The sequence below is a fragment of the Coptis chinensis genome, chromosome 2 (assembly GCF_015680905.1).
Source record: "Coptis chinensis isolate HL-2020 chromosome 2, ASM1568090v1, whole genome shotgun sequence".
In the NCBI taxonomy this organism is placed as follows: domain Eukaryota; kingdom Viridiplantae; phylum Streptophyta; class Magnoliopsida; order Ranunculales; family Ranunculaceae; genus Coptis; species Coptis chinensis.
Window position 1 is genome coordinate 25,822,999 of NC_141457.1, and position 13,991 is coordinate 25,836,989.

The 13,991-nt window shown below is 36.8% G+C and overlaps 2 pseudogenes; both read left to right on the plus strand.

Annotated features, from left to right (window-relative positions):
- LOC147515541 (beta-galactosidase-like) lies at window positions 1–11,087 on the plus strand (annotated as a pseudogene).
- Window positions 11,088–12,382: 1,295 nt separating this feature from the next.
- Window positions 12,383–13,447, plus strand: LOC147515542 (UDP-D-xylose:L-fucose alpha-1,3-D-xylosyltransferase MGP4 pseudogene; annotated as a pseudogene).
- Window positions 13,448–13,991: the final 544 nt, after the last annotated feature.

Sequence of the window (13,991 nt, forward strand, 5' to 3'; positions counted from 1 at the left end):
ATGAAATTCTCTGAACATGTTGGCTCTCAAAGGTCAGAGATGAAGATGGTACCACTAGATGGAGGGTTTTCTTGGAAGTCGTACAATGAAGAACATGTTCCGTATGATGACAATTCAAACACAGTGATAGAACTGTTGGAGCAAATAAATATCACAAGAGATGCCTCGAACTATCTGTGGTACTCAACAGAGTGAGTAATTATGACAAACCATTGTCGTCTTTCTGTTTCTGAGACATTAATTGATAAAAGAAAAAGGTCATTTATCTAATATATTATTCTACTTGGATTGTCCTGATTTGAACTCATGGTCTCAAGTTAGACTTGGAAAAACTGAGACCGCCTGTTGAGCGATACATTGTGACACGGATCAAATATCAAATGTAATTTCTGGTTTGGTCACTCCGAAAATAGAGATGTTGGCTCACATTTTTCTAAGAGAATGCAAGTTTGAACTTGATTTGTTATCTTATGTAGCTGTTTTTTTTTTATTGATTCTTTTCTCTCAACATTCAGTGTTAAGATAGATCCAGATGAAGCCTTCTTGAATAATGAACAATATCATGTACTCATGGTGTTGTCAGCAGGTCATGCTTTGCATGTCTTTCTTAATGAACAATTATCAGGTAAGCAAGGTCTGTTTTACCTTTTATGGAAACTAATTACACAAACAAAGAGATCATTACTATAGCTTATATTCTTAATTTTTCATTGCTTTCGGTCTTCTTGGTGAGGCGTGTATGGGAGTTTAGAAAACCACAAACTGACATTCATTAGTAGCTAGAAGCTGGCATTAACAAGATTTCCTTACTTAGTATAGTTGTTGGCCTCCGGTTTGTTCTTACTCTTTCACTGAATTTTCCTTATACTTTGTGAAGCACGTTTGTTGCAAGGAATATTATCGTTGTTGTTGTTGTTGTTTCTTTTTTTTTTTTTTTTTTTTTTTTTTTTTTTTAAAGAATAGTGGTCCACATTTTGAGACATGGAATGCTGGGGTTCTTGGCCCTGTCATGTTAAATGGTCTTAATGAGGGGAGATGAGACTTGTCATGGCAAAAATGGTCTTACAAGGTCTGTCTTGCTATTAGTTCCTTTAAATTTCCATTGTTACCACCAAATAGAGGCTGACTCTTTAGATTTTTACCCAGATTGGTTTAGAAGGAGAAGTGTTGAGTCTTCATTCACTTTCGGTGGAAGTTCCTCTGTTAAGTGGGTACAAGGATCTTTTGTGGCTCAAAAGCAACCGCTAACATGGTAAAAGGTGAGAATTTTCAACATTATTAGTGCCACTTCTTTTTTAAGGATTTCAAAGCCTATATCAACCATCCTTTTCTAATGGCCTGATATGATGTATTTTCCTTTGTTGTGATGCTTTTAGACTACATTCAATTTAACATATGGGAATGATCCCTTGGCTTTAGATATGGGTAGCATGGGTAAAGGTCAGGTATGGATAAATGAGCAGAGCATTGGGCGTTACTGGCCTGCATACTGATAAGTGCTCAAAAAGTGCTATTTAACCCTCGATTATGCCTCTTGTTTAGCCATCTTAGTGGACTAATACTGTTTATAAGTTGTGTTTTAAGATTCTACAGGTGAAAAAGAGAGTTTTGTAGAATATTAGAGAAAATGGGGTAAAACGAAGCAATTCGGAGCATTAAGGATCACATGGGAGGCCCGTGGACAATCATGGAGAAGGCAAAGGAATTGGAGCTGTTAAAGATGCGACTTGGACCTATTTTAAAGTCTATTTGGAAGCCCAAGGCCAAAGAATTCGTTGTTTGGACCAAAGCCCGCAAAAGATGACAGAAGGATAGAAGCGTAAGAGAAAAATCGGCTTATCGTCTGCGGACGATGTATCGGCGCCCAGACGCATTGAGTGCATCTGGGACGCATAAATCGAGCGTCCAGACGCATTGATTAAGTCTGGGACGCATGAATAATGCGTCCAGACGCATGAATCAACACTGTAGCCAATTCCTTTTTAGTTTTGAAGACGAAGTCGGACTCTGGAAGAAGTCTATTTGTATTAGGAAACAAATGATGGTTTGGAATGCTTCTAGAGCTCATTGTAACCCCTATAAATAGAGGACCTAAGTGCCTCATGTAGAGAGCCAATTCACTTATATTCTTGTCTCCAGAACTTGAGGCAGAGAGAGATTAATAATAAAAGATCGGTTTTAACTAGCTGAGTCTTAATAAATTAGTCTTTCTAGTCTTATGTTCTTCGACTCTTCTTCTTCTCGTTCTTCGTGTTCTTCCTTCTATATGGAAGGCTAATCTTCTCCTTCAAGGGAGGAGATGAAGCCCGGTGCTTAAGGTTTAATGATTTTTTCTCGGTTTATGGTGTTCTTCAATCAAAGTTAGTTCTTTATGTTTTTAGTTATTAGTTCCATTGCCCACACCGGGGGATGGAAGTATAGATTAAGGTTTTATTTATTACAATTGAATATCATGCTAGTTTAGGGTTTTATTTATTGCAATTGAATATTTGCTAGTAACATGCTTTTATTTATTGCAATTGAATATAATGCTAGAATAGAGTTTTATTTATTGTAATTGAATATTATACTATTATTCTCTACTTTTCTTCTAATTGTGTAGTGTTTTAGAGTAAGGGAAGTATTCCTTGTGTTTGCCTTAGATGGTGATTCATTGAATAGCTGCCAAGCTCGCATAAAAGGAAAGAAGATACTAGTAATATGAACATAGGAACAACCTTAAGTAGAGTTAATTGTTAACGATGTTTCATCCAAGAGGCATCGGCGACTCACTTGATTGCCCGACAGAGTCTACTTGGAGAACAACATGAAGCAAAAGGTCATGAATCAAAAGCATTGGTGGATTTGAATCTCTTGAATCTATCTCTCTCATATTCTCTCCCTATTTCCAATTCTTAGTTTTTGTATAAGTTTAGTTAGTTAGTTTAGTTTAGTTTAGTTTAACATTAGAATCTACAATATCTATAATAATAGTTTTAATCCCTCAAACCCCCTTTCCAATCATGTCCTTCATATAAACATACACTTAAAAGTGGAACGATACCCTACTCATCCTTTACTTATTGAGGGATAATTAGGTTTTGATACGCTTCTTTTTGTTCAAACGACCATCATCTATCTACATCATCCATATACCACATCATACATACACAAAAAGAGGCTGGTCAAATGGCGCCGCTGCCGTTTTAAGTTGTTTATGTTTAATGTTTTCTTTCAAGATTAGAAGTTTGGATCTTAAGGTAATTTTAGCCGTATCATCCATCTTTTTGAGAAAGAGAGAAGCTTGAAGGACATCTCGAAGACAAGATCTACCATCCAGGTTAGTCGAATCTTCATTCTTTTTATTTCATTCTTAGTTTAGTTGCATCATAATTAGTTTAGTTTTATTACTTTCTAGTATAATTGCATTTAGGATCTTTTCAACAATTGAAGTTGTAAGTCAACACAGTGAAATATCAAACTCTAGTGTTTCTTGTCTGAATCTTGACAAACGGACTATCGTCTGTAGGATGTGGTACTTAAGCAATCAAAGTGATTCACCATAACCCTAGAAGAGACAGCTTTAGACAACGGGCGAGATACTAGCTGCAAAGCCCAACCAAGTTGAAGGAAAGTAGTTTTTCATATTAGTATAATTTATAATAGTTGCATATTAGTTTAAATGCATTCAAGCATAATAGGATAGTTTTCATCATCTTCGCATAGCAAGAATACTAGACAGGATTGATATAATGCACGCACGCAATGATGGAGGTGTTTTGGATACCAATAATCCTGAAGCTATCCCACCCATGCAAGCACAACAGAGGAAGAAGTTAAGCGATTTCTATTCGCCAATCATTGGAGACCCACCCAGCAGTATTGTTTTTCCAGAAACAGAAGCTAACCAGTTTGAGCTTAGAGCATCAGTAATCTCTATGCTTCCAAAGTTCAACGGTTCGCATAATGTTGACTTTTATGTTCACATGAACAAATTTCTATCAGTCCTCAGAACTTTCAAGAACCAGAATATCAGGGATGAGAGTATCAAAATCATTCTGTTCCCACTCTCACTCGAAGGTAAAACATCTGAATGGTTAACTGCACAGCCGATCAATTCAATAGACAACTGGGAGAAGTTGAGAACAAAGTTTATGAACAAGTTCTACCCACCCCAGAAGACAGATGCCATGCAAAGAAACCATCAACAATTTCAAAGGGAAGGTGACTGAAGAATATCATCAAAGCTGGGAGAAATTCAATAATCTGCTAGTCTCATGTCCACATCATGGATACGATAAGAGCACACTTGCTCATTTTTTCTATCGAGGACTCTCGATGATGAACAAGCAGATGATATAGTCAATGCACAAAGGCAAGTTTACATCGATGGATGGAGAGGAAGCTTACAACTTTCTCGAGAATTTAGCTGAAGAAACACAATAGTGGACTACTAGCAGCGAGGATGTCGCTAGCATGGAGGGGGAGCCAAAGCAATTTGGCTACCAAGCACATGAACAATCAAATCAAGAACTGAAGTCTACATTGGCCAGCCTGGCCACCAGCATTGAAACTCGAGTAAGAAATTTAATCGGGTTCTCTATGAATCCCTCCAAGTTCAACAAGTCTCAAGCTAAATCTCTCCCGGTCATGCAAGCTAGCCAATCTGCGAAGTCCGTTTGGGACACTTCTCATGCAACTCTAGAATGTCCTAGTTACTATCAACATGCATTAGTTGGAGCGTACAATATAAACTCATTTCAGAGGCCCAACCAAGGTGGTAATAACTTTCAAGGTAATTATTAGAGACAGAATGCTGGACCCCTAGGTTCTCAAGATCAAAGTTATATTCCACAGACAAGTCAAGTTTCACAGTTGGTCCCTCAACAACAATTATACTCTCAACAAAATTCCAATACAAGTGGAGAGTTAGTGCCTGATCCTAGGAGAAATTATGCCACACCTGCCAACCTGGAGAATGCAATTACTTTGCTATCATAGAAAAATCAGAAGTTTGAAAGTGTTCTAGAGCTTCTTGCACAGTCTCAGCTCAATCTCCAGCAATCTCAGGCAACTAAATGTTCTAGAATGGAGTCTCTAGAGGCTAAGGTCGACCAACTCACCACTGCTTTGTCTGTAAAGACACAAGCCCACTCAACCTAGCTTATTGGAACCAATATTGAAGAGTGAAGATGTATGCCACATTGGGACAACTTCTAGTATTGATCACCTCCATGATCATGTTAGCTCGATTATTACTACTCGGATCGGGGATTGAAGATAGACAACAAGGTTGACTTACCTTCTCATGATGACATTGCTACAGAGCAATCGGTCAAGATTTCAAATGAAGTTCAAAAGGAAGTGGGGGAAATCCTTTCCACTCCCATTTGTCAAGATGACCAAGACAAGATATTCAAGAATGCCAAAGAGAAAGAAGAGCGCACACATCTTTGATGTGTTTGTACCGAAGGCACCTTTTCCTATATTTTTTGCTCAAAGCAAAAAGGACAAGCAATTTTTAGAGATGAAGGAGGCATTTGAGAAAGATAACATCAATATCCCCTTTCTCAAAGTGATCAAGCAGTTGCCATCATATGCCAAATTCTTGAAGGATGCATGCAACATAAAGAGAAGTACTCATGTTCCAAAGCGGCGTTTCTAATTTGGACAAACAACATCTATTATCCATCAACAAGCTCCAGTCAAGCTCAAAGATCCAGGAAGTCCTACAATATCATGCAAGATAGGAGAAAAATTCACGGGTAATGCTCTTTTAGACCTTAGTGTTAATCTCTTGCCTTATCATGTGTACCAAGCGTTGGGCCTGGAAAACCTAAAGCCTACACAAGTCAAATTGAAGTTAGCTGACCGTTCTACCAAGATTCCCAGAGGCATAGTTGAGGATGTTCTTGTTCAAGTAGCCGATTTCTACTATCCAGTGGATTTCATTGTAATAGACACCAAGGAGGCCTTTGATAAAATTCCAATTATTCTAGGCCGACCTTTCCTCGCTACCGCAAAAGCTTTGATAAATTGTCACAATGGTGAAATGAAGATCAACTTTGGTAAGATGTCCATGGACATAAATATCTTTCAATTGCCAGATAAGGATTATGATGAAGTGAAGGTGGAGAGGTGTACTTCCTTGATAGCATGATACAAGAATTCGTCCCATTCGAAGATACAATTGAGAGTGCTCAATCTACGAAAACCTGCGGATGAACCCGGAACCCCACCACGAGGTGTTGCTAGCCATATTCTTAGAATCTCTGCAGAAAATTCAGGATTTAAGTGAGCAGAATGGAAAATTGGCAGAGAAAGTATCATACCTTGAGAAAATGAACTCTACATTTCAGGATGAACAACAGACTTCTGCCTAGAAAAATCAGTTACTAGAGAATCAGCTTTAAAGAAGTTTTTGGAAAACAAATGTAATCTAGAAACCTGAAATGAGTCTTCTAAAGCAGAAAGTGAACCATATTGATAAGGAGAATTGCGCTGTTGAAGCTTCTTCTACACCATCATTGTCTGAACAAGAGAAGTATGTGAACCAGTCTACTACCCACCCTGAACGTAGTCAGTCAAACATCCATTATCATCACTGTGGTGGTAAAGGGCATATCAGATATTATTGTCCTGTTAGAAAGAAAGATTTTCGTCAATCTTCTACACAGAGGAACCACAAGGCCTATCACAAAATCATCAGACCTGAAATAGTTCAAGGTAGAGAAGCAACTTCACCATCAATCTTTCCGACATATCAAGGAGTATTTTTGACAACCCACAAGGTGAGACCTCCTCGTCCTCCAAACATTCGTCAGATTTGGGTAAGAAAATCTGATCTCCTCACTCCAAATTGATAATGCATGATATACTAGTCTTGAGGATCTGACTATAAAGGACTCAAAAGTCTTGAGAATCTGACTTTAAAAGACTCACATTACGTCTTAGGGATCTGACGTAAAAAGACCTAAAAATTCGACATCAATGGTAACATCTTCCCTTTTTCTCATTCATTTCATTTACTTAATTTCTATACATTGAGGACAATGCATATGTTAAGTTGGGGGAGGGTGTACTTGTGAAATGAACTTTGAAAATTAGTTTTCACAAACAAAAATATTTTGTTTCTATATCAAAGATGAGAAAAATGAATTTTAATGATGAGTCTGGGATATATATTCTATACTGCTTAGTGTTGAGTTTGATAGATAGTTGATATTATTGATTTCATTACCGCTTAGACTATTTATTATGCTCGGACATAGTTCTTGTTGATAAAATTCTTTATCAAGGCATCACCATAGTACTTGGTCAGTTTTGTGTACTTTTGCTAGAAGAGAGATTTAAACCCCTAGTAAACTGGAAGTAGAGTTTTTAGACTTAGCCTGTGAGACTTAAGCTTTATACCCATTTTTTGGAGAGTTCTTATGAGAAAAATCCGAGTCTTAGTGACTCAACATCTTTCAGTTCTTTATGTCGTTGTAATATAGTCTCATTATTTTGTTGATTTGGTTAATCACGAAGTGACATCAACTGGGGAGATAGCCATTTAGGTCTTGTAGTCTATTCAAACAGAGTATCATAATCTTGATAAAGTCAAGTAGTAAACCCATTCAGCCTTTATCCCACCTAGTAGGACCATCATGTTAAACCCTTTTGCTTTATAATAAGCCATTTTCTTTCATAAAACCCTCTACCCTTTACCCAACTCGGACAAGGAGTATAGCCAAAATCTTTATCACCCATACCCATATGTTTTCGAGAATACGAGGCACAAGGAGGAAGAAAGAGCACAAAAAAGGAAGATTACAAGGAAATATCATAGAGATACAATGAAGACCATCATTCGTTTCAAAGTGAAAGAAGCTAGTGGAAAACAAGTATATCCAAGATTAATCAAGGATATACCCATCGAAGTCTTAAAAAAAAAAAAAAAAAAAGTTGTTGCGAGAATGGATGGAACGGAAAAAGACAAAGGAAGAATTTTTTCTCTGCAATACGTAATTTAAAGAAATCTTCCAAAGAAAGAAGCAAAACCCTTAGTGTTTTTCTTTAAACAACCTTAGAATCCTTTTACCTTTCCTTCATAAACCAATACCCAAGCCAAGTTACAACCCATGACTTATCACTACAGTATGGTACGAAGTCTAGAATAGGTGAGAAGATGCTAAAGTGAAGGACCCGACACTTCATATGTGATTGACATTCTTTCCATGAGACTACTTTTATTCAGAAGTTTGTTTTTCAAAGTAGTATGTGGGATGTTCATATGCATTATTCTTTTCCCCACATACATGAGGTAAAATAGTAGACCATCTTCTGAGAGATTCTTTTCTGAGAGTATGACCGGTGAGGATTGAAAGTCGAGATTATCTACCTATGGTAAACTAGGGATTCCGTTTCTTGGATAGGAGAGTATAGGAGATTAAGTAAGTACACACATAAGCCTTGATTGAGAATTTTGTCAATTTTTACTATCCCCCATCATAATCTATGAGTCTTTGCAGCAATGTAGTTAGTAATGGAGACTGTCTATTGGAGTAAGCACTAAGTAGGTAAGGAATTTCTCTCTCTGAAAAATATCATCATTCTTGAACATGCTATTGATTGATTTTGTGGGTATATCACCTGAAAACCCTCACGAGACTATAACTCGTCCTTTTTGGGGAACATAAAGGTTTAAAGCCTTGTTGCATATGGTAAATGCAATCGCGATGCCTGCGAAAATGAGTTAGGATTTTATTTTTGTTATTAGGATGTGATTTTGATCACTTATCTATTTTTTATCTTATTTGCTAAGAGACTAGCAAAAGGCTAGTTGGGAGTTGTGATAAGTGCTCAAAAAGTGCTATTTAACCCTCGATTATGCCTCTTGTTTAGCCATCTTAGTGGACTAATACTGTTTATAAGTTGTGTTTTAAGATTCTACAGGTGAAAAAGAGAGTTTTCTAGAATATTAGAGAAAATGGGGTAAAATGAAGCAATTCGGAGCATTAAGGATCACATGGGAGGCCCGTGGACAATCATGGAGAAGGCCAAGGAATTGGAGCTGTTAAAGATGCGACTTGGACCTATTTTAAAGTCTATTTGGAAGCCCAAGGCCAAAGGATTCGTTGTTTGGACCAAAGCCCACAAAAGATGATGAAGGATAGAAGCGTAAGAGAGAAAAATCGGCTTACGCTGTGGGGGACGATGTATCGGGCGCCAGACGCATTGAGTGCATCTGGGACGATAAATCGAAAGGCCCGTCGGACGCATTGATTAAGTTTGGGACACATGAATAATGCGCCCGTGACGCATGAATCGAATCGTAGCCAATTCCTTTTCAGTTTTGAAGACGAAAGCCGGACTCGGAAGAAGTCTATTTGTATTAGGAAACAAATGATGGTTTGGAATGCTTCTAGAGCTCATTGTAACCCCTATAAATAGAGGACCTAAGTGCCTCATGTAGAGAGCCAATTCACTTATATTCTTGTCTCCAGAACTTGAGGCAGAGAGAGATTAATAATAAAAGATCGGTTTTAACTAGCTGAGTCTTAATAAATTAGTCTTTCTAGTCTTATGTTCTTCGACTCTTCTTCTTCTCGTTCTTCGTGTTCTTCCTTCTATATGGAAGGCTAATCTTCTCCTTCAAGGGAGGAGATGAAGCCGGTGCTTAAGGTTTAATGATTTTTCTGGTTTATGGTGTTCTTTATGTTTTTAGTTATTAGTTCCATTGCCCACACCAGGGGATGGAAGTATAGATTAAGGTTTTTATTTATTACAATTGAATATCATGCTAGTTTAGGGTTTTATTTATTGCAATTGAATATTTGCTAGTAACATGCTTTTATTTATTGCAATTGAATATAATGCTAGAATAGAGTTTTATTTATTGTAATTGAATATTATACTATTATTCTCTACTTTTCTTCTAATTGTGTAGTGCTTTAGAGTAAGGGAAGTATTCCTTGTGTTTGCCTTAGATGGTGATTCATTGAATAGCTGCCCAAGTTCGCATAAAAGGAAAGAAGATACTAATAATATGAACATAGGAACAACCTTAAGTAGAGTTAATTGTTAACGATGTTTCATCCAAGAGGGCATCGACACTCGCTTGATTGCCTGGACAGTAGTCTACTTGGAGAACAACATGAAGCAAAAGGTCATTGAATCAAAAGTATTGGTGGATTTGAATCTCTTGAATCTATCTCTCTCATATTCTCTCCCTATTTCCAATTCTTAGTTTTAGTATAAGTTTAGTTAGTTAGTTTAGTTTAGTTTAGTTTAACATTAGAATCTACAATATCTATAATAATAGTTTTAATCCCTCAAACCCCCTTTCCAATCATGTCCTTCATATAAACATACACTTAAAAGTGGAACGATACCCTACTCATCCTTTACTTATTGAGGGATAATTAGGTTTTGATACGCTTCTTTTTGTTCAAACGACCATCATCTATCTACATCATCCATATACCACATCATACATACACAAAAAGAGAAAGTGTCACATACAAAGCATCTAGTACTTGTGGTAGTTGCAGTTATACTGGAACATATGACGAGAAGAAATGCCTAAGCAATTGCGGAGATGCCTCCCAGAGATGGTGAGGCAAAGGTGACCTTTCCTAATTACATAGTTTATGTTAATCAATGTTACCTAATCAATCTTTTATGTTCGATGCAGGTATCATGTCCCCCGCTCATGGCTGAATCCAAGCGGTAACCTTTTAGTCATATTTGAAGAATGGGGCGGTGACCCAAATGGAATTTCTTTGGTTATCCGAACCATTGACAGTGTTTGTGCTGATATATTTGAATTGCAACCGACGTTGTTAAGTTATCAGAGGCAAGTCTCTGGAACAATCAACCAGCCATTAAGGCCCAAAGCTCATTTAAGGTGTTCTTCTGGGCAGAAAATTTCGTCTATAAAGTTTGCTAGCTTTGGAACTCCCCAAGGGGTCTGCGGCAGCTTCAAGGAGGGGAGCTGTCATGCCCATAAGTCATATGATGCTTTTGAAAAGGTAGAAAATTCGCATGAGAATGCCCTACTCACCACTTTTTTTTTTCTTTGTTTGAGTAGTCTATTTTTTTCATGGTTACTTTTTATGTTATAATTGTATGAAAAGCTAATATTTTTGTTTCTTCATCTAGATTATAGTTACTGATTTCATCCCATTGGTTGGAGTTCATTTTATGACGATTCATAGGTAATGGATTCACCATAAAATTACTATTCTCAATATCTCCCCCTATAATTTCTTGAAGTCCTTGGTATCAAATCGATACTTCTCAATTTGTTTGGAGTTCGTCTTCATTCCAGGCGTATGATTTTTGTATTTATGTTGAAACAATTTAAGATGTAATGAAGCATTTTTTTCCTGCTTAATTTATAAAGCGGTAGTATAAATTTATTAAGCACGCTTTACATTAAAATTAAGTATTTTTGTTAATATTAGTGTCATAATTAAATAATTATAATATGAAGGCCTCTAATTAAATATTGATAAGGTTCAAAAATGATCTACAAAAGCTACTATATGAGATGAGAATTTGGTTGTCTCATCTCACAAGTAGTGCTTCTACGGCTAACCTTGTGCATTGAAATTTATAAATTTCTTTTTGTATGGTAGCATGAGTCTGAGGACAATGTAGAAATGACATACCCAAATATTCACTTTGTATTTACTTCCCTTCCTACTTGCTAATTGATTTGTATTAGAAGCTGTTTTTGTTTCAAACATGCCAGGACTAATTAGGGGTATAAGATCTTATGGGAAACATATATTTTATCTGAATGTTGTGAAGTTCTGATATCCTTTCCATCTAAACTTTCTATGTATCTATTGTATATATATGTTGTAGTAAAATCAGGAACTGACATGAAATGCCCCTGTTCTTATTTGTGAGGGAGATACTATGCTTATGCAGAAAGTTTTCCTTGATTAACTTCTTCACTAACAATTTTGCAGGTTGACACAACACTTTTTGTTAATCTGACATTGATATATGATTTTGTATATGCACTTAAACGTTAATAGTATTATTTGACTGTTTGTTTTCTAGTTGATTTAAGCGCATGCGCTGCACATGTTGACAAGTCAAAATGTGTATTCTTGAGTACATTCAAATACCAATAAAAGATTGACCAAATGTAATTTTACACGTTTCCTATGGAGCACAATTAAGAAAATTTTCAGTGATGAAGATGGGAAGACCTTTACCTTGCTGATGACAAGGCTGTAGTACTTCAACTTACACAATGAAGGAGCCTGTAGGACGAACGTAATTGTGGGCTATTAGATAACCTATAGCATAAAATAAACCTTACTGACTAGCCTTCCTGACCATCGTCCTATTTTTTTTGTACTGTTTAAATGTTTCTTTCTGCAACATAATTACTTGGATACATATGCCTCTTCTTTTTGTTGTCACAGTACTTACTCCTATCCTTCTTCATATGGTTAGGTGAAACCTCTTAAGCACTCTTCAGATTTGCCACCTCCAGGAAACAAAAGGTCGTACTTATATTTGCGGTACATGACGATTTTCCTGCGCCCCACTAGTGGAGCCGAAGCAAGTAATGAAGAAGTGGATTGAAGAACTCGTGGTCAGCCATGGTCGGAAAAGCCAAGTCTAACGACCAACCCGCTTTCAACTGGGCTTTGAATAAAACCGTTGGGATGTGTACTCAATTTTTTTTCTCTTGCTATTTTCCCACATTTTATATTTTTGCTGTATAGTGTGTTTGATTTGAATTGGAATGGGAGAAATGTTTGATGGAGTGAGTATACGATAGTTGTCCATTTATTATAAATAAACCATTCTGTTTTTAGGATAACGAAAAGGAAATAACATCTCTTAAAATAGAAATGTTATTCCTCATTCTCGACTGGAGTTCAAGATGAAAAATGATATACTTGAGATGGATCCTTGGGATTGTTCAGTCTGTGTAACCGGTAGCTGATTTACAATTTGAACCACTTTATTTATGAGTTCATGATGCTAGAATTACAAAAGGAAAATGGAGATAAATAACTGGAGAGCAAATTCGGTCCTTATGGCGCTACTATTCATTAGAATGAATAAATAGAGAAGCAAAAATTCTCCCAAACTCATGAGGTGAAAGTGATATACTTAGGTTCATCATTTGGCTGATCGTCAAGAAAGTCAGTCAAATCGGGATGATCTGGATCACATCATTAGCAAACAACTTCTGAAACTGTCACCTTTGTGGCTTTGCCTCATCTGTTTCTCCTTGAATAGTGCGTGATTTTTTATGTTTACTTTTCCGGGTGCCGGGTCGATTCAGTATTTGCTGCCACAAGTGGCATTCCCTTCGAGGAGGGTTGTACTTTAAGAATCGGACATGGGTCCAGAAACCAAGGGGCAGCATGTTATCATCCATAATAATTACATTATTGGTTCCGACAAGAAAATAAAGCATTTTCATGATTTTGGACTCGTTGGTGGATGATCGGCACAAGAATCCCCCTTGGCAGAGTATAGAATGACCTTATTCACCAAACAAAGTACATTTTTTTTTGTCCACTAAGCCAATTGCCGTGTCACCGGGTTTTTGATGTTAAAAGGGTCCAATTTGCATACCTTTGAAAATTCAGTAGATAATAGGCAATTATATTCATCATTGGTCCTGTGGTGTCTTATTTGCTATTTCCTTCCGTGCTTATGAGAGATACAAGGTGTGAATGTTAACCTGGAAGGAATTGAAGCAGCTTTCTCTTGCAGATCAAGTAGGAGTTAGTTCCTTTTTTAACCAGTATATAATTATACTTGCTGGACTTCATTAAAAGAGGCCGTCTATGCCAATGCATCCAAAACCCTTTAACAACTCCATAACCCAATACATCTAGGAATAACACCATGTGAAATGTTTAGAATTGATTCCAATGTTGTAGATTCATTGATTTGGAAGTATGGGGTTATGGAGTTGTTAACTGTATGCCTTGCTTATAAGAATGATATTGAAGGACGAAGCAAGGTCTGAAATCTGAAGTATG